We start from the raw sequence: 20,071 nt of genomic DNA on the forward strand, positions 1-20,071 counted from the left end.
GTGCCATGACAAGAACTTTGGATTACAATTAAAGCTTTTATAGATGCTATAAGATAGTCTTATACAGTAAGGGTGACTGTGTATTAATTTTAGATAATTTGTTTCATGTGTTTTGGGGTCTTCTACAACCCTTAAGATAAGCTGCCAAAATTCTATTTAAAGGTGTCCTCAAAGAGAAAGAGTAACGAAACATCTTCTCCAGAGGACACTGGAAAAAATAGAATCATTTAGAGTAAACTCCTTGAAAACATTGTAATGAAGTCCAGAGGTGTCCTAAAAGATCTGGGACAAATCTGTGTCTTGCTGGAGACTATTAGAAGCCTACCTCAATCTAATATTTAGGATGAATCCAGGGAAGATCCTCTAAAGTTGCTTAAATTTCTCAAAGTTTTTAATTCCTAACATAAGATAGGGTATAGTTTAGTGATTCTAAAGATGAATGCCTGTATTCAAATCTAAGTTTACTCACTCTGTGATCAGAGCAATATACCAACACTTTGTCTGGCTTAGTTTATTCCTCTGCAAAATGTAGATAATATTTCTATTTTATAGGTTTTCTGTGAGACAAGTTAATATACATAAAATTCCTAGAATAGGATTAATACCTCACACATAGTAAGAATTCCTAAGTGTTAGGTAGGACCCTTAGAGTGGCTTAAAGGCCTAAGAAGAGTTCCAAGAAAAGGCAATTTCAATTATTTCTTTAAATGTGGCAGATACTTAGATGGAATGAGTTTGCAATAGATATTAGCCACTTAAGCCACGGCAGAACCAAACCAATGCCATCAACAAGTATTTTTTTTTTTTTTACTTAATGACATTAGTGTTTTTGAAGAAAATGACTTTTTCAGAGAATTTTAAGCATGCCTAATTTGTAATTTATACTGCTCAGTCCAGAAAGAAAGAGAAAGTTTATGGATGTTTTTCAAAGTTCTTATCCTAGTAATATTCTTGTAAATTTTAATCAAATAAGAATGTGCTTATACATAAAAATGAAAAAAGCAAAGAATAAAATTGTTGTTTTGTAATCTATTTCATTTGACAATAAATGCACGTTATTCCATTCTAATGACTGCATATTAATCAATTACATTGGTATGGTATTACTTATACTATACCAACAGATATCAGAATATTTCCTGGAGTAAACTGTTAAAACCTTGAATGTCTTAAGATTTCTTTTTGTTTTTTTTTAACTGCTAAATTATTTTCCAAATGGGTTGGATTTTACTAGGTTAGTATACTGTCCTCTTTTCTATATCCTGACAACAGAATAAGTCTTTTTAAATTCTGCCAAAGATGGTAGTGAAGTGTTGCCTCCATTTGGATATATGTGATTAAATATTAATGTTTAACATATTTTCAGTTATTGCATTTATCCACAGCATATCCATACTTTGCTCGTTTCTCTATCGGAGCATCTATTTTCCTTATAATTGTGAGGAGCTTTTAATTGGCTAAGGACATTAACCATTAGTCAAGTGTTTCAACAATTTTTCCAGCCAGTGCTTTTTATTTTATTGTTTATGAGGTTTGTGGCATCATCTTAAAATGAAGAAAACTGGTAGTGCCTACTAAAATTAGAAATATGAAACATTAATGTTGTTTCATACAGCCATTATTACAAAAACACTTTTGAAGAATATTACATGACATGAGAAAGTTCATACTAATAATACATGAAATGAATAGTCAAAAAATAAAATTCTATATGTACTAAACAGAATTTAGATTTAAGACAGTAAAGATGTATAGAAATATACTAGCTCTTGTTATCTCTTGGTGAAGGAGTTACGGGTGTTTTTTGTCTTTTTTATTCTTTTCTCAGAACACACATGTGTGTTTTTTTTTTTAATTTTTAATGGCCATATTCACAGCATATGGAATATGCTGGACCAGGGATCAAATCCAAGCCACAGCTACAACCTACACCTCAGCTATAGCAATACCAGATCCTTAGCTCACTCCGCTGAGCTGGGGATTGAACCTGTGCATCTGGAACCACCAAAGCCACTGCAATCAGATTCTTAACCCACTGCACCACAGCAGGAACTCTTAGTTTTTAAAATTAAAGAAAAAATTAGTAAAATCAATCTTTATCAGTGACCACTTGAGCCAAACATCCAGTATAAGAAAAGCTTAAGGATTTCTGTACCTTTCTCTAAACATAATAAAATTTCATAATACAAGATGAACAATGCATCTCCCAGAACACACTCATCCAAAATGCCGACATGATCATTGTAGCGTTAATTAAATTTGATTATTACAATAAGTGTGGCAAGACTACAGGTGAGATTTAACATGGAGCTAAAGTGTTTTATTGAAAAATTTGCTTATAGACAGAGATAATTACTTCCATTGCAGTTTTCGTTACTAAAAATCATATTTTTAAAAGAGAGTGCATTTAAAAGAAAAATAAATTTTACATCTCTACAATTTGATCACACTCTGACAATGGTATAAGTGAAGCATTTAATGAGAAAACTCATGAAAAAGAAAGTAGTTACACCAATATATTGATTCCCATTCAAGGCTTATCAAGGTTTACAAGACCCAAGGAGATTAAACATTAAGGTGTTAGTGTATAAATACAAAGCTTTCCTGAAAACATCTATTTCAGGCTTTATCTGAGAATTTTCATCGTGTTCATTCCAAATTTCCTATTCAAAGATCAGTTTTATTTTCTACTTTTAATTATGGAAAGAAAAGATAAAAGGTGAGTATTTAATTGTTCAAGTATAATCATCTCGTAGTCAAGCCGATATAGAAGTATTAAGAGGTTATGTTACTTATTTTAACATTTGTTTATAATGGAATATGATTCTGTACAACAATGACCAGTGGGAATTTTGTCAATATATTTACCTTCAATCTAAGGGCTGCTGATAATAAGCCAGGTATTTCCTAGTTTACAACGAAGAAATAGAAAAAGTTATGTAAATGCAGATTTTATTCCCTCACTTATTAATTCAATATATATTTACTGAGCATAGATTACACTTTAGTCATGATGCTAGAAGCAAAAGCTGCTACACTCAACAGAGCAGTTCCTGCCAGGCAAATCTGCAGGACAGTGAAGCAAGGACAGAAACATGGGTTAATATGGCACAGGTTTAATTTTGTGTCAAGTATGATGAACATTATGATAAAAAGAGTTCATGGTGCCTTAAAAGCCTATAGTCTGGGGAGAAACACACACTTTCAAAGAAATGAATGGTATGTTAGGCAGGCTGAAAAGACAGTAACTCAGGTAGGGGAGAGCCTCCATGAAAAGACCTTGAAAAAAAATCATTTAGGGCTAAGGATAAAAGTGGCAAGATGTGTTGTTTGAAAGATGGTAAAACACTTTTGGTCTGTGCAGGAGTTTGGACTTTCTCCTAAGAGCAACAGGAAACTTTAAAGGTTTTAATCAAGGAGGGGCATGATTATATTTGCATTTCAAATTACTCTGGCTACTGTGTGGAAGAATATGTGGATAGAACTGACCGGAGGCTACTGCAGGGGTGTAGTGGTCAAGATAAGGTGATGGTGAAGCACCAGTGAACTTGGGAAACATTTAGGAAGAAAAATCAATAGGACTTGGTGACTGAATGAATGTGAAAGTAAAAGACAAGGAGAGTTCAAGAATGGTGTGACTGTCAGTCAATGAGCCCTAAATCTTTATTTTCATAAATTACAGGTAACTTCAAATTATGAGACTAACGCACTGCCAGATACACCAAGACGGCAGATAGATTAACTTCAAAAGGACAGTCACTAAAGGTAATCTGATTCTTTAAGAGTTCTCTTGTTTGAATTTTATAGGATTCCTTTTAGTCAGTAAGGATAGATAACAAACTATTTAAATTTCACATTGAATAGATTTTTCTTATTATGTATTTTAGTATACATTTCATTAGGTAATAAGTTATAAAGCAAAAAAAAGTTGCCTTAAAATAAGACATGATGCATTATTTTTATTTCTTAAATATTTTAATTAAAAATTAAATAAAGGCTATATCTGAGTTCAAATGATGTTATTTTAACAAAACTACTAGATCAGATTCTGGAGCTCAAGCTAAAGGAAAGAAAATATTGAGCAAACAAAGACAAAATTTTACAAAGTGACTTTTACCTGATGACCTGTGTTGAGTACAAGACATTTTCAACTCACCTGTTACCTGAATAATAATTATTAACCCAATCTTTATCTCTAAAACTTTACAAAAAGATACAACTTGTAAAAGATAAGCTGGCTCTTAATCTACTTAGGTGTGGAAGTAACAATTTTTGTTAAAATTATTAGCAGAATCCTTTCAAAAAGAATTAATTCTTGAATGTGCATAGTACAACCTAAAAACTCAATACATGTTAACTGACTCTAAAGTAAGTAAGTTGCTAGGGAAAGCTATGGTTTGGATCCTAAAGACCAAACTAACTTACACCAGCTATAAAAGAATATTCATCTAGTAAGCATTCATCTTAAAAATTAATCATGAACTTCATTATTTACCCAGTATCTTTGTACTCATTTCTATTCTCCCAGACAAGTCTCGAACACATTTCTACCATTATTAGCTATGCAATCTTGAAGATGACTTAACCAACAATTTAGTAATATATTTCTTCATTTATAAAATACTAAGATTTCTTAACAGAGTCATTGTGATGATCAATCAAGATAACATGCCTGAAAAGATAAAATTCAGTATAAATATAATTATCTCACTTCATGATTGGTTGCTATGTAAATCTTTTTATTAGATATGCCTTCTCTATAAAACCTGGTTTAAAGTTAATATTGATTTGGAACACAAACACTTTGTAAAAAATTTTTGTAGCTGTTAATATATTTATACCATTAAAATATATCTGGACAAGAATGTGGCATAACATTTTGTTTTGCAAGGGTCCTATGAAATGACTGAACATGTAAAAAAACAAGTAACAAGCTTAGATTAGGAATTGTTTATAATGATAAATTTCTTATTTCAGACAAGGATTCATTATGTTTATTTGTTTAAAGCCATCTTCTTTTTATACAAGAAGCATGTTATTACACAATTGTTTCATTCTCCTTTGGTGATCTGTTAGTGTGGCTTAGAGTGTGAAGCCTCTTTCCTTAGTAAAAGTAAAAGGCTATAGATATGTTTATTAAAAACTAATTATGCCATGGCATACCTTTCAAAATGGCTAAAACAGACAGTGGTGTAGAGTGTTTGGATCATTCCTATTTTATCAGTGAGACTGTAAAATGATACAGCCACTCTGGAAACCAGTTTGGGAGTTTTTTTAAATAACTAAATATGTTTTAAATAACCTAGCCATTGTGCTCTTGACCATTTATTTCAGAGATATGAAAAACCTACATACACTAAAAGTTTGTACACTAAACTTCATAGCAGTTTTAAACAGAATAATCAAAGGTTATCTGATATCAGCTCAGATAACCTTCAATGGGTAAATGGTTAAAATGTGGTTCATACATACAATGGAATACTTATGATTCATCATCAAAAAGAAATATTATGCACACAGTTGGACAAAACTCAAGATAATTATGTTAAATGAAAAAAGCCAATCCCAAAATATTCCATATTTTTTTATTGTTTATATAACATTTTAAAATAATAACCTTCAGAAATGGAAGACAAAATAGAGGGTTGCCAGTAGTTTGAGATGGGATAGTCTTGGGAGGAAGGTAGGTTTGGTTTTATAGGGAGAATAAAATGATCTTTGTGGTGCTGCAATAATTTGGTACACACTGATAGTGGTGATAGATACATGAACCTATACAGATGGTAAAAATGTATAGAACTTACACGCACACACACAGGAATACAAGTAACACTGGGAAACATGAAAAGACCAATGGATAGTATCAATGTCAATATATGATTATGATATTATAGGAGAGTTTTATAAAATATTACCATTAGGTTAACTGAGAAAAGTGTACAAGGGATTTGTTTGTATTATTTCTTACAACTGCATGTGATTCTACAACTATCTCAAATATTTTAATTGAAAAAGAATAGTGTTGTATAAATAACATCAGAGAAAAACACATGTGTATAAATATTAGGATTTTATAAATTATTAAGCTCTAAAAACATATTTTTGTTTTATTTTATACAAAAAGAAATATTAGGTGAAAATCTGATATAGATTTTCGATTCAATAAATGTCATACCAAAAATAATTCATTAAAAACAGTTCATTAGTTTTTCTTCATGCCGTATTTTGCCTTTTTCAACTTTTATTTGATAGTAGCATATATACTTTGTTATAAATGGTTCCCATGTATCAGGGCCAAAAGACACCATTTATTCAGTTTGAAATAAAAGAGGTTTATAATTGAATTACTCCTACTAATTTATTTACTGACTTTGTAAAACAATTATTTTACATATATTTAGGACTAATGGACTCCAATAAAGTCAAATTCCAAAACAGAACTGAGGTTCAGTTACTTTTTATTACTGTGGTTAGTAAAACAGAGCAAACAGATTTTTAAGATCTTTTTTTAAAAAAATCATACTAAATTTACTTTTTCTACGAGATTTTCAGTATAAAAAGTAAATATTTGAATGAAATTGTACTGTTTAGACCCTCAGAATTATGGGGCGTTCCATCATTATAAAAGCAAATAGATCAGTTACTATGGGAAACAGTATGGAAGTTCCTCCAAAAATTAAAACTAGAACTACTATGATCCAGCATCCCAACATCTGGATATTTTTCCAAAAGAATTGAATTCAAAATCTTGAAGGGATATTTGCATTTCCACGTCCACTGCAGCACTATTTACAGTAGTCAAGAAGTAGAAACAATCCGGACATCCATCAATGGAAGAATGGATAAACGAAATGTGGTACACACATACAATGGAGTATCATCCAACTTTAGAAAAGCCAAAAAACATGCCACAACACAGATGAATCTTTAGGACATTATCCCAAGTGAAAAGAGCCAATCATGGAAGGACGATACTGTGTGATTCCACCTTACATGAGGTGTTTAAAAAGTAGAGTAGAATGGTGGCTGCCAGGAACTGGGGGAAAGGTGAAATGAGGGGTTACTAATCAATGGGTATCAATGGGTACCAAGTTTTAGTCATACCAGAGGAATAATATCATGCCTACAGTTGACAATACTGTATGGTACACTTAAAAGTATATTAAGAAGCTAGATTTCATGCTAAGCATTCTTACCACAACATTATCTAAAAGGGCAAATTTGAATTTGATTTATTTTTTATACATTTCCCGTAGGCAGATCTGCTAGCCACCCCTGTTCTTAACATCTTACTGGAGCCTAAGTAGCCAGTTTATGCCATAACAGACTGAAATTTTTGAATGCCTTGATGTAACTGAACAAGAGTCATCATTTGTTAAACATTTTAATAATAGGCTTTAGTATCTAGAGAGTTAAAATGCTAAGATAACCCATATAAACCATGAATGAGGAGAAAAGAGGAGAATCTTAGAAGTGAAAAATAGCATATACCAGGATTTTCAGTAGAAGTCAAAGATAAGTCATGCAGTAAGTTAATGGCTAAGTCGAGACTAGAATTACTTCCTAAAGTTAATTGTTTCTTCATCCTCTTCCTGCAGTACTACTCAGTAAACGCCACTCATTTTTCAAGACCAAGTCAAATTCCGTTAGTCCCACCTGGGCCATAGACAGAAATATTTATTCCTTCCTCTGTTCCAAAGTGTCCTTAATTATTGATTATTCCTTTATCCATATGTTCTTTCATTCAATAAATATTCTGAGCAACAACTACATACCCAACACATAGTGCAATGAAAAAACCAGACAAAAAAAGTCACCATTCTTATGCAACTGGTAGCGGTGGAGGGAAAGATGCAATAAAGTAAAAAACAAAAGTAAAATATATATCAGTTATAGTATGTTATATGAGGAAAACTAGAATAAAATTAGAAGGGAAGGGAGATAGCATACATTTGGAGATTGTATGTGCAACTTTATATAGAACAGCCTGGAAAGGGCTCAGTAAGAAGACTAATATTTAATTAAATATCTGAAGGATGTGATGATATATTCTCAAAATTAATTGTGCAAATCTATTTCCCTCTATAGGCTACAATCTTCAAGGTTAAGGACCACACCTTAATCATTTTCATATGCTAGCATCCAGAATATGAGCTGCTACATAGAAGGATCTTAGTAAGTATATGCTACTTTAAAAACATATACTGTAAAAAGCTCAATTTCTTAAAGTTCAGATGTCTTTTAACTACTACAATCAGCTTTTTACTTCAGAAAATTATAGAGATTGAATATAATACTGACTTAAATCAGCAGCATACCTAGAACTTCTTACCCTTCCTGTTTGACAACTGAATTTAATAGAAGTATGATTTTCCAAATGGTCCATGCCAACACATTCAGAGTACAGATGAAGAAAATGAAATCCTAAGAAAGTTGAAAAACAAGCCAGAGGCCACTCACAGTGTGAATGGATGGATCCTCTAAATCTACATCTTCACAACATAAAACGGACAGAGTTCTAGGTGAATGTATTTGATCAGTTTCTATCTACCCTAATTCTGATTTTGTTCCAGGTTTTAAGCTTATTTTAAGAATCTCATGATCTGACCAATTTTATATTTAGCACTATTGTCACAGACAGGAGTCCAAGCAGTTTCAAACAGAGCTAGCTAACTTGTACCTGTGGCTATAGACTACGTTTAAGATGCATAAAACACCTGTCCATGGGTAATACCTCATGTCTTCATGAATCACTACACAAAGAAGCACTCCCTGAGAGTCAAAAGGAAACTACAAATACAGGTTCACTTTGGACTGAAAAATACCATGGCAGACCTGGAACTAGCATGACCACTCAGTCTAGGAGGATGAAATGGCCAATTTCTTGGTGAAAAATGGGAAGAGCATGTATGGCTGAAAGCCATATTAGGGACAAAATTACTACTACTTATGTGCTGTTACAAATTGCAGATAAAAGATGATTACACATATTATAGCTATCTAGTTTTCATTATAAGGACTAAATGATTTAAGATTATAGAAAAGCAAGACTGAATAAAGAGTACAGGATGGGTACATTAATGAAAAATTTACCTTTGTTCCTCACTGTTAAAAACCTTTCAGAGACTCATCACAAACTGAGAACTCTGGTTTGTCATTTGGGATAATGTATCTGTGAGTGCATTGATTATTGGTTCTAAAAATACCAATACTTGCATTATGAGTCCTTCAGATAGTCTCCATTACCACCAAGAAAAAGTCCAAACTCCTCAGTATGAGACACAAAGGTCCTTGTGATCTGGCTCTTCTCTCCCTCTCCACACATTCCACACCCTCCCATTCTCAGTTCTCTGCAGTTTCCTGAACATGCCATGCTTTCAACGCCTACACTAGTCTCTTTATAATGTACTCCTTTTTTTTTTTTTTTTTTTGTTTTTTTTTGCACAAATACATTCCCCCTCACCTCCCACCTGGGAAAATTCCGTTAAAATAGTTATCTTCACTCGGAAGCCCTCCCTGAATCCCACTGTATATGCCTCCTAAATTAGCAATGCTTCCCCTTCGAAATTCTGTTACTACTGCACTCATCACATCATATTATAAGATTGTTTACATTTTTGTCGCCTTTACTGAACTAAAACTTCTGAGGAAAGTGAGTTATTCATGTTTGAAAAAAGCAAAATATTAAGCTGAATATGTGAACAGAAAACAAAAATAATAGAAATTAACATGCACTGAATGTTTAATAATTGTCAAGCACTCTTCTAAGGTCAGGAAACTAAGGCATAGCAAGTTTAAATAATTTGCCCAAGATTACAAAACTAGTGAATGATTTGAACAAGATTTGAACCCAAGCTCTCTGACTTCAAAGTTCATGCTCTTCACAATTAACCTATAAATACTTCTTGAATGAATGCATAAATTTATGTGCTTTTAATAAACAATAGGCATGTCTCTACATGTAATATTCAAATTTACATATTTCCTTTTGTACACATGTAAAAATATTGATTTTTAAGAATAAACTTTAAACAGTAGAACAAAGTTACACCAGTGAATTATAAGTTTTGATAAAAGGCCATCTCATCATTTCTACACCATCCTAATGTCTTTTCCATTACTATATTATAGTACTCTAATAATTTATAAAATATAACATGAATATATGTAGATTTATGTATTGTGCTGTGTACTGAGAAGATATGTTTATCATTATGATAAGTAACACAAAGCCATATCACTACTAGAAAACTCTGTAAAAATTTAAAATTTGTGCATAAGGTCTGCATTATAAGACTAGATTTGCAAAATACTTTTGCTTATAAAGACCTGAGTAAGTATTTTATTTAGGGGAAGAATAAAAATATGTGCTTATACATATATTTAACTGGTTTTTCTCAGTAATGTTATTTTATATTCTAATAAGTTTTTTTTTTTAATTTACTATTTTCTAATGGTTTCAAACTTTGCTGGATACTATAATCATCTGAGAAGCTTAAAAAAAAAAAAAAAAGAACTGACCATTGGACCCTCCACCTGCCCCTAGCAAAATGTTCTTTTATTTGATCATTAGGATGTTTTGAAAGTTTCCCAGATGGTTCCCATATGCCACAAAGCTTGGGAAGGAAAATTCAACTGCACTTTACCTGAATTTACTCTAAATTTTTACTGGAATTTCTTACATATCTCATTTAACAGGAACTGTGACAAATTAAACTACTTCAAATGATCTTCAACTCAACAATGCCAGAATTCAACTTGTACTTTGTGACAGCAAATTCATTACCTGGCTACTGCATTATTCAAATATAATCTCTTTCATTTTGTCTAATTCTCTTTACAGACAATAAAAATCACTTTTTCACTAAATCATCTCTTCAAGGACATAATTAAATTTACTACCTAATCACCCAATTTAATTATGCAAGATTATACTTCATTTTCATAAAATATCAGTTTCCATATGCCTAAAATGGAAAAATACAGAGCTTGGACATGCAACAGGTAGTTTAGAAGAAGGGAAATCAGAATAAGGGTTAAAACACATGGAGATATAAATGTTTCAGGATACCATCATATTCCACACTCCCTTCCCTAAACTACCTATCATAATCCCTTTTTATAATCTTAAGTGTTGCCTTAATTAAAAATAATAAGCAGTCATACTAATATTTATATTCATGTGGAGATACTGTCTTACAAATGCCATCTACGTCTTAAATATGAATATATCTACAGCTATACCTCCCTCAATATTTTATATCTACTACTCATTAAGATGGTAAAGTTCTCGATTCTCTCTTGTCGAGGACCCATGGTAAAACTTCATTTCTTCATACCAATGAACTCACACATGGTCATTTGACTTAATTTGTTCAAAAAATGTGAGTATCATGTTCGCTCCTGAGCAGAAGCTTCAAGAGCCAGTAGAACATCAACATGTTCCCTTTTTCTTCTGGCGCAACAACTGAGAAAGTTCTAGATAATGGCTGCTCCATCAGCTTAAATTAAGAGATAAAGGGACAGTGACAGTATTAAGCAGGGCACCAGGCCACTCCTCATTTTGTCCTTAACATGAGTGAGAAATAAATCTTTGGTGTTTCAAAGCCCTTAAGATTTGTGTGTTTAATTCTTTGTGGTGTAATTCAGCCTGCTCTACTCTGGGTACAATGTTTGTAAAAATCCATCTAAGGTAAAAGAGTGATGGCTAGTCTATAAAGCATGATGACCAAAGAGTTTTGCTTATCACACACTCATGCTGAGAGTTCATTAAGTGTTTTCACCATGAAATTTGTAAAATAAGTTGTTGGCTCCACTGTGCTAACACCATGAGTCACATTCATCAGTCTCCAACATGATGATAAACTACTGAATGATACAACAAAAATGTTGATCATTACAGTTCAGTAACAAATGAACCACTAAGTCTGTGCTCTCACAAGACGTCACGTCAGACACAAATTACATAGTGGAATAATTCTCTAGACTCAACATGAAGCACTCTGAAGTTTAAATTCATGCACTCTAGTTATTGACATAAACACTGAAATAAACCCAGGCTTCATCTACAGAAAATAACAAATCTAAAATAATAGACTCACAGGTGGTTGGATATTGAAGAAACCTCCTGGACTGGTGAATTATAATATCTGAGAGAAATAACTGTGTTTCTACTTAATTTTCTGGATTTTCTATTATTTTATAGGCTTGTATAATAATTATAACTAGAAGACATTTTACACAGATATGCAGTATAATCCCCAAAAGACCATATTGCAATGATTCTTTATTAAGAAATACATGGTAAGAATCACTAGCATTAATGATGAAAATTGTGTAATATATTTATCGACGCATTGGTTACAGTGTGGGTCAGAGAGTCAAGAATAATTTTAAACACATTCTAGTGCACAACTTCATATATGTGAAATTGCATAGTGTTTGTGAATCATCACAAAAGGAAAAAGTTTTATTTTTTAAAGAAACTCTCCTTGAGAAGGTAAATTTAAACTAAGAAAATATAGGACACATATGGATTTCAAGAAATATTTTTTATTGTATCATTTCAGTTTTACCTTAGTTTGGAAAATCCTGAAAGGTTCTTCATGTTTGTTTTAAATATGTATAAAGACTTAATATTTTCCTTTTCAGATCAACTCTGGAAGTTTAATACAATTATGTCTTGGTCACTCCAGAGCCAAGGCTTTCTCTCTACGTTATCCTTTAAATTGATAAACCCTCTCTTTGGACACACATACTCAAGGAGAGAATTAAGCACAAACCCATGGCTCTTTGGAAGATGTGGGAATGGAAATCAGCATAGTGAACTCTCTTTGTAAATCTCCCAACTCATCCTTAATTTTGTTAAAGACTCTCCGTGCTAGTTTTTTGTTTTTTTTTTTTTCCTTTCTTTTTCTTTCTTCTTTCAAATTGATCATGATAATCTTGTACTTTGAAATGTGGTTCCTATTGTCTTCATGTCTCAGTTGAAACTTCCATTCCAAATGTATTCAATTACATACATAATTTGAAATGAGGTAACTTCTGTTTTACATTTACACGTATATTTTACATTTACATTTACATGCCTTTCTATGCCATGTTAGTGCACTTTAAAAAACAGATCATAAAATGTTCAGCCCCAAATTGCCAAGTTTTGTAATCCACATCATTCTGATGAACAGGGTAATTCCCTCTACACTACTTTGTGATATGCGCATACGGACTGAAGTAAAGCAGTATTTTCACAGTGCTTTAGAGGAGGCAAAATCCTTGTATACCTAGTTGCTCTTTTACTCATGATTTCAAATGAGTGGGAAAGCTAACTACCCATATGCACATCTGAGTATATCATTAAAATAACTCACAATATTAAACAGTCTCTCCACTGTTATATCCCATTTACTCAATTGGATAAGCCATTTTTTACTTAAGTTTAATTATTATGATTATAATTAGCAGTGGTTGGAAGAAATATAACTGTAAAGCAGTCCCATAATTTGTATACCTTGTTTTGTCTTATGCTTGCTAATGGAAAGCATCTGGTTAATTTTTAAAATCAACTAACACAAACAATATGGGAACAGCACAGAATAGCGAAAAGAATCCTGTGCTTGAGATCATTATCTGTTTCAGGTCTGTATTCTCGACTCCTTTATTATTTAGACTGTTAAAGTTATATTACCAAAATTATTTTAATAAGAATTTACTCTTATATAAACACATACACATGTGTATTCATAGATAGCCACACGATACTTCTCTTATCCTCTAATATTACATTAACTATAGTGATTCTGTCCCAGAAAAAAAAAAATCTTTCAAATAACAAAAGTATACTCCAGGATAACACATAGATATAGAAATCAGGTAAACTTATTTAATCTTTAAGATTCTTAGATATTTTCATCTGTAGAATAGGGATAAAATGCCATGTACTACTTCCCAAAGTATAAATTATCTGATGAGGAAATTTACATGAAAATGCTCCAAAAAGTAGTACAAATATATAAGGTGGTTGTAGCGCACTCCTAAACAAAGACATACACACACACAAACCCCCAAATTAAAAGAAAAATCTTTCAGTCCCTATCTCATGGGAGTTCATCTCTGAAATTTCTTGACAGCTATTAAAGATCTTTTAAATTTCAACAGTAACCTGCTCTACCACTAAATATCACCACTTAGAGTACTTTACAGAAGAATGTTTTGTAAAACTTTTCATTTGGCAGATTCATTGCCCTATTAATGAAAGTCTATAAAAATTATATTTTCATTCTCTAGTCTTTTAACTAAGAACTTCAAAAAATAAAAATGATTTAATATTTGCAACTTAGCAGGCTGAATGCCTTTAGCGGTTTGAGGTGTCTTGCATACCAGAAGTTCATCTACAATTTGGAAGGTGATCTTTCTCCTAGAAATCTAAAATGCTATAAAAACTTTATATGGCATTCAATTGCTTCATTCCAAAACTCAGGGTCTTCTAATATGACTAGTTTTAAAAAATTACAAGGTTCCAATCTTAGTATTTTTAAATGAAATTGGGAAGTTGTATACTTAAAAATTTCTGGTGCTAATAAAGATGAAGTTTAACAGTTCCTTTCTAGCTCACAATATGTAGAAACTAAACAATATGTAGTACAATGTTTCTTACCCTCTTCCCCGCTTTCTGTTTCATACAAATCTAAACTAGAAAGCATATTGAATTGATTTAAATTGGAACCTACAGAGGGAAGCTGGCTAAAGACATGGAGGATAACTCATAGTCTGTGACCAGACGGGTTTGTCTAATGATGTAGTTGTTGTCACAATAAATGACTACATGCACAGATTTCTGTCTAGTTAGACATTTGGCTTGAAATAAACATTCGGAGAACTGAATCCAAGTATCAACTAGGCCAAAAGTTGCCTTAAGCTCTGCCAACACAATGCTAATTCAACTAGGAGTAATGTGCTTTTTTGTTTCACAACAAATGAGTCTTAGAATCCATTAAACTGAACCTGATGATGATTTCAGGAACATGTCTGATGAGAACATTATGCCACAGCAGTAAGTCTGGAACCTAATCTTCCTGTCTAATGTCACTTACCTACTTTGGTATCCTAGAATTGAAAGGAATGATCCAAGAATTGAGAGAGAAAATACTTTTGAAATCAGAATCAGAAAAAAGGCCCATGTGTAACCACTTACTTTGTAATATTTATTTTATAATTAGATGTAGAGATTATTCATTTGTCTGAAATTAGCCCTAGCCCACCTCCTTAAGGCTTCATTCAAAAGAAGACAGACTTGGAGTTCCCGTCGTGGCGCAGTGGTTAACGAATCCGACTAGGAACCATGGGGTTGCGGGTTCGGTCCCTGCCCTTGCTCAGTGGGTTAACGATCCAGTGTTGCCGTGAGCTGTGGTGTAGGTTGCAGACGCGGCTCGGATCCTGCGTTGCTGTGGCTCTGGTGTAGGCCAGTGGCTACAGCTCCGATTCAACCCCTAGCCTGGGTACCTCCACATGCCGCGGGAGCGGCCCAAAGAAATAGCAAAAAGACAAAAAAAAAAAAAAAAAAAAAAGACAGACTCAATGAAAAAACAGCAACATAAGTAAAAACAGTTTACATAGGGTTTGATTTGTCTGTGTCACTTATCCTGGAATGCTATATACTTATACTGTTAGAGTTTTCACCCATACAGCTGAAGGGAATGGATTCTAGAAATGGTGGGAAAATCTTAGTAAACAATGAATGTTAACACAATTAGTGACTTGAATGGGGAAAAAAAAAAATACCAAACAGAAGACTTTCCAAATTAATTGAACACTAAAAGGATATACATGTCTAATCAACATCAAATGTATTTACTTGGAAGACACTGATACACTGTATATATTGTTGATATACATTGTTATTCTGGGGAAAAAAATAGAAAATACCTAGCTAGCTAAATATGAATGTAAGTGTATGGTTAAATAGCACAACATCAATATTTTTCTAACAGTGTTTCTAACGGTGTTATCTTACTCTTTGAAATAATTACCTCTTACTTTTCTATACTGATCCCAAATACAGATATGGTTCTTTATTTAGCACTATGCAACAACTGGAGAGTTTGTTGTTTGTTTTTTTAACCACAAGATGCCAACAGCACTTTATTTTTTCTTTTCCATATCCTGTTCTGCAGCTTCCTTGGTCCTTTTTGTCCAGATGCCAGAGAGCCAGGCATTGGCACAGGCTATGCAGAGACTGGCAAAGGTACTTAAGTTCTCCTCATCGGTGATGACTCTGGCTTTCTCCCTCTTGTATATATTCCATATGGGCATGACTGGTCCGGTCAGCTGGGTGGCCAATTTGAGCTCTTCAGCAGAGCTGTCACCTTTCTTGGAGGCCAAGGGCTTCCTGGGGAAGAGTATGAGCCTTGAGCTGCTGTACATTGGCCTGCAGGGACTCTGTGCACTTGTTCCACCGCCTGGGATCCACCGCGATCCCAATGGTCCAGGCCACCTTCTGTGGATTCTGGCCACTCTCAGCTCCTCCAGGCTGAAGCCACTGCTGGCGTGCACCTTCGTGTGGTACCTGACCGACCATGGGTCATCTCACCACCAGCCTCAGTGGGACGGACAGGGGGCGTGGGGCAATGTGGCGCACCATGGCCGGCTCCACCTTGCACCTGTGGATCTTGTGCGCTGGCTCCTTGAACCACACGGCCTCTAGCAGCTGCCAGCCCTTGTGGAAGTGGGGCTTCAGGAACATGCCATTCCCACTGGGGCTATGGCTGTGGCCTGCAGGCCTCTTTTGAAGGTGCACGACCAAAAATGTGTTTTCCATTCAAATTATGATGTTATCAATGAGGCCATGGCCAGCTAAAAAATTTGTGGAGTCCAGGACAAGATGAAAATACGAGGTCCTTTATTTAAATTAATAATTTTAAGATGATGACAACAAAGCATGTGGTCCTTCTAAGCACAAGGTCCTGTGTAACTACACAGATTGCAGACTCAGGAAGTCAGCCACACACAGGTCCATCTCCAAAACACTTCCTACTGACTTGCATGTGTATTGTTAATAGGATTGCAAAAGACATGGGGGGTAGTTACCAAAAGCATCATTACTTGCCAACGCAGTCAATGAAAGTAACACTCCCACCGGGTCCACCCATACCTATTTATCTTCCACATCAAAATGAACAGGCTCTTGAAAACATGGCAGCAAGGACAAGATGTGGAGGAATTAAGACACGTCGAGCTCTCCAGTTTCCTACCTTTGATTGAAATGCACAATAGTGTACTGTTTGCAATATTCTTTGGCTAGAAAGGTCTGGCTCATACCACTGGAGACTTGAGATAAGATGCAACCCTTAAGAAAATTGGCTTAGAAACATTTGCTCATTTGCAAAATCTTTTCTTCCTATGTTCCAAGAGACAATGAATATGTATCATATATGAATTAAAACTCGGGATTTCCTGCTGTGGCTCAGCGGTAACAAGCGCAACTAGGATCCGTGAGGTTTCGGATTTGATTCCTGGCATCGCTTAGTGGTTTAAGGATTCAGACATAGTATATGTGGCAGATGTAGCTTGGGTCCCATGTTGCTGTGGCTGTGGTGTAGGCTGGCAACCGCAGTCCCAATTCGACCCCTAGCCTGGGAATTTCCAGATGCTGTGATGCTGCGGGTGCAGCCCTAAAAAGCAAAAAAAAGCAAACAAACAAACAAAAAACCTTTTGAACTTAAAACTGCCTTTTGTTTTGTTTTGTTTTAGTTTTGCTTTTAGGGCTGCACTTGTGGCATATGGAGGTTCCCAGGCTAGGGGTCGAATTGGAACCACAGCTGCCGACCTACACCACACTACACAGCCACAGCAACTCAGGATCCAAGACGATGCAACCTACACCACAGCTCACCACAAAGCTGGATCCTTAACCCACTAAGCAAGGCCAGGGATCGAATCCGTGACCTCATGGTTACTGGTCGGATTTGTTTCTGCTGAGCCACAAGGGGAACTCCTGTCTTGTTCTTGAGTCATTCAAATTCACATAATGCATTCACGTAAAACATGAATAAAACTTTTAAAACCATGACAAGGTTAAATTAACTGATCTATATATATGAACTTTGTGAAACACTCAGGTTTAACTCTTACATTATTTTTAGCAATGCAGTATATTGCTGGCATATACATGTAATCTGGGTTCACTGCAGGAACTGGGCAAGGAAATTCCTCCTTCAGTGCAGTCTACAGGCACACCTTAGTGATAATGATTCCTTTACCTTTCACTTACTGGCAGTATTTTATTTCACAGTGTTTCAAAGCTTGACTGATCCACAAGATAATATCAGCATATTTAAATCCTTAATCTCATCAAATCCAACTTTATTTGGTAAATGAAGATTTTTCTACTTCCTTTCATCCGAACTCTCATGATTAGGCCTTTGATAAGGTAGTATCATAAATTGATTCCCTACAGGGAATATACATCTAAGAAAAAATACACTAACTAAAGAAGGGGGAAAAATTTTATACTTTAAAAGAAATTCTCAAAAATTAGCATTCAAGATAGAAAGATCAGGAGATGGATATTATCTTCCTAATTTCTGAATTACAGTATCAGTTCAATTTCAAAGTTCATTGGAGGTGTAGCATATGCATTTCTAGTTAGAACAAATGTTAGATAAGTATTTTTAAAAGTACCTTTTTAACCACAAGAATTTTGGAAGATATAACAATACCTATCAATTAAAAAAAAAATTAAGACCCTCTACTACCTCACATTTTCTTACACTGCCTTAAATTAACAAAACAAGAACTCAATAAATAAATGGAAAACAGAGGGAAAAAAGCAAATAACAGCAATCTGAACCTTTACAATGAACTCAGGTAGCCATAGCTAAGCCTTATTCAAATTTCAATATAAAAATCCCTATACCTTTGAATCTGATAGATTATTTCATCAGTTTACTACCCACTTATAATGGACCTGGCCTGAGGTCTACTTTGTCCTAATGACACAGACATAAGATATACTTTATTTATTTATTCTTGTTCCTGCCACTCCTATGAAAGTTCCTAGGCTAAGAAGTTGAATCAGAGCCACAGCTGCAGGCCTAAACCACAGCAATCCTGGATCTGAGCCCAAACTGCAACCCAACCTAGCTTGTGGCAATGCTGGATACTTAATCCACTGAGTGAGGCCAGGGATCAAACCCACACCGTTAGGGACACTATGTTGGGTTTTTAATTCACTGAGCCACAATGGAAACTCCATATATATACATTAATGTTAATTGGCACTCCTGTGGGAAAAAAAATATGACGAAGCATACTGACAAATTCCCACCAACTTAATATTAAATATAATATCAATGGTATGTGAAAAAATACTTAAGTTGTAAAATCTTTTCCTGGTAATTTCCATTATAATTTACTCAGTTAACTGCACTTTATAGTGTTTTCTAAGTTCATTAATTTCAATGTAATGCCTAAATATATCATTTAGCTTAAAAAGTATAATTCAGAGCAGTTCAAAACAGTGTATTCTCTACCAGCCAGGAGTCTAAATTTTTCACACTAGATTCGAATAATAGTAATTTTCTATCAATACTCTGCCTTAGCTAACAAAATAAAATTGAATTCTACATGTAATTAGTTTAAAAAATAAAAGTTTTGGTTCCTTTTAACTGTTAAAGTGTTAAGAAAACAAAAAATAATATTGAGAAGGAATTATTCTTTTCAAAGATACTAAATAGACAAATGTTTCTTAAAATTAATTGTGCTTCCTTAGATTGCTAATTAAATAATCACCAATTATAAATATTCTCTTAAATATAAATGATTTACCATACAAACTTCATAATCACAAAATGTTTATATTTTAATGTAAGGCAAGCATTATTTGGATGATTGGTGCTTCTGAAATGTTTTAACCTTAAATTAGTTCCATAAAATAGTAGAGTTCAGTTTATTATACTTAAGTTAATATTGAATTTCAGTGCAAATAGGACAGGTTCAAGAAAGCAGGAGTACTTATAACTTTCTTTGAAATATATTTAAATCTTATGTAGAGAAACAAGATATTCTATACTCTCTG

At 33.8% G+C, this 20,071-nt stretch overlaps 1 protein-coding gene and 1 pseudogene across 1 annotated transcript in view; both read right to left on the reverse strand.

The window, feature by feature from the left end:
• The window catches only part of ERBB4 (erb-b2 receptor tyrosine kinase 4), a 1,130,412-nt gene that overhangs the window by 995,004 nt on the left and 115,337 nt on the right, over nucleotides 1-20,071 (reverse strand).
• Nucleotides 1,863-17,567, reverse strand: LOC110257135 (annotated as a pseudogene).

The sequence above is a fragment of the Sus scrofa genome, chromosome 15 (assembly GCF_000003025.6).
Source record: "Sus scrofa isolate TJ Tabasco breed Duroc chromosome 15, Sscrofa11.1, whole genome shotgun sequence".
In the NCBI taxonomy this organism is placed as follows: Eukaryota; Metazoa; Chordata; class Mammalia; order Artiodactyla; family Suidae; genus Sus; species Sus scrofa.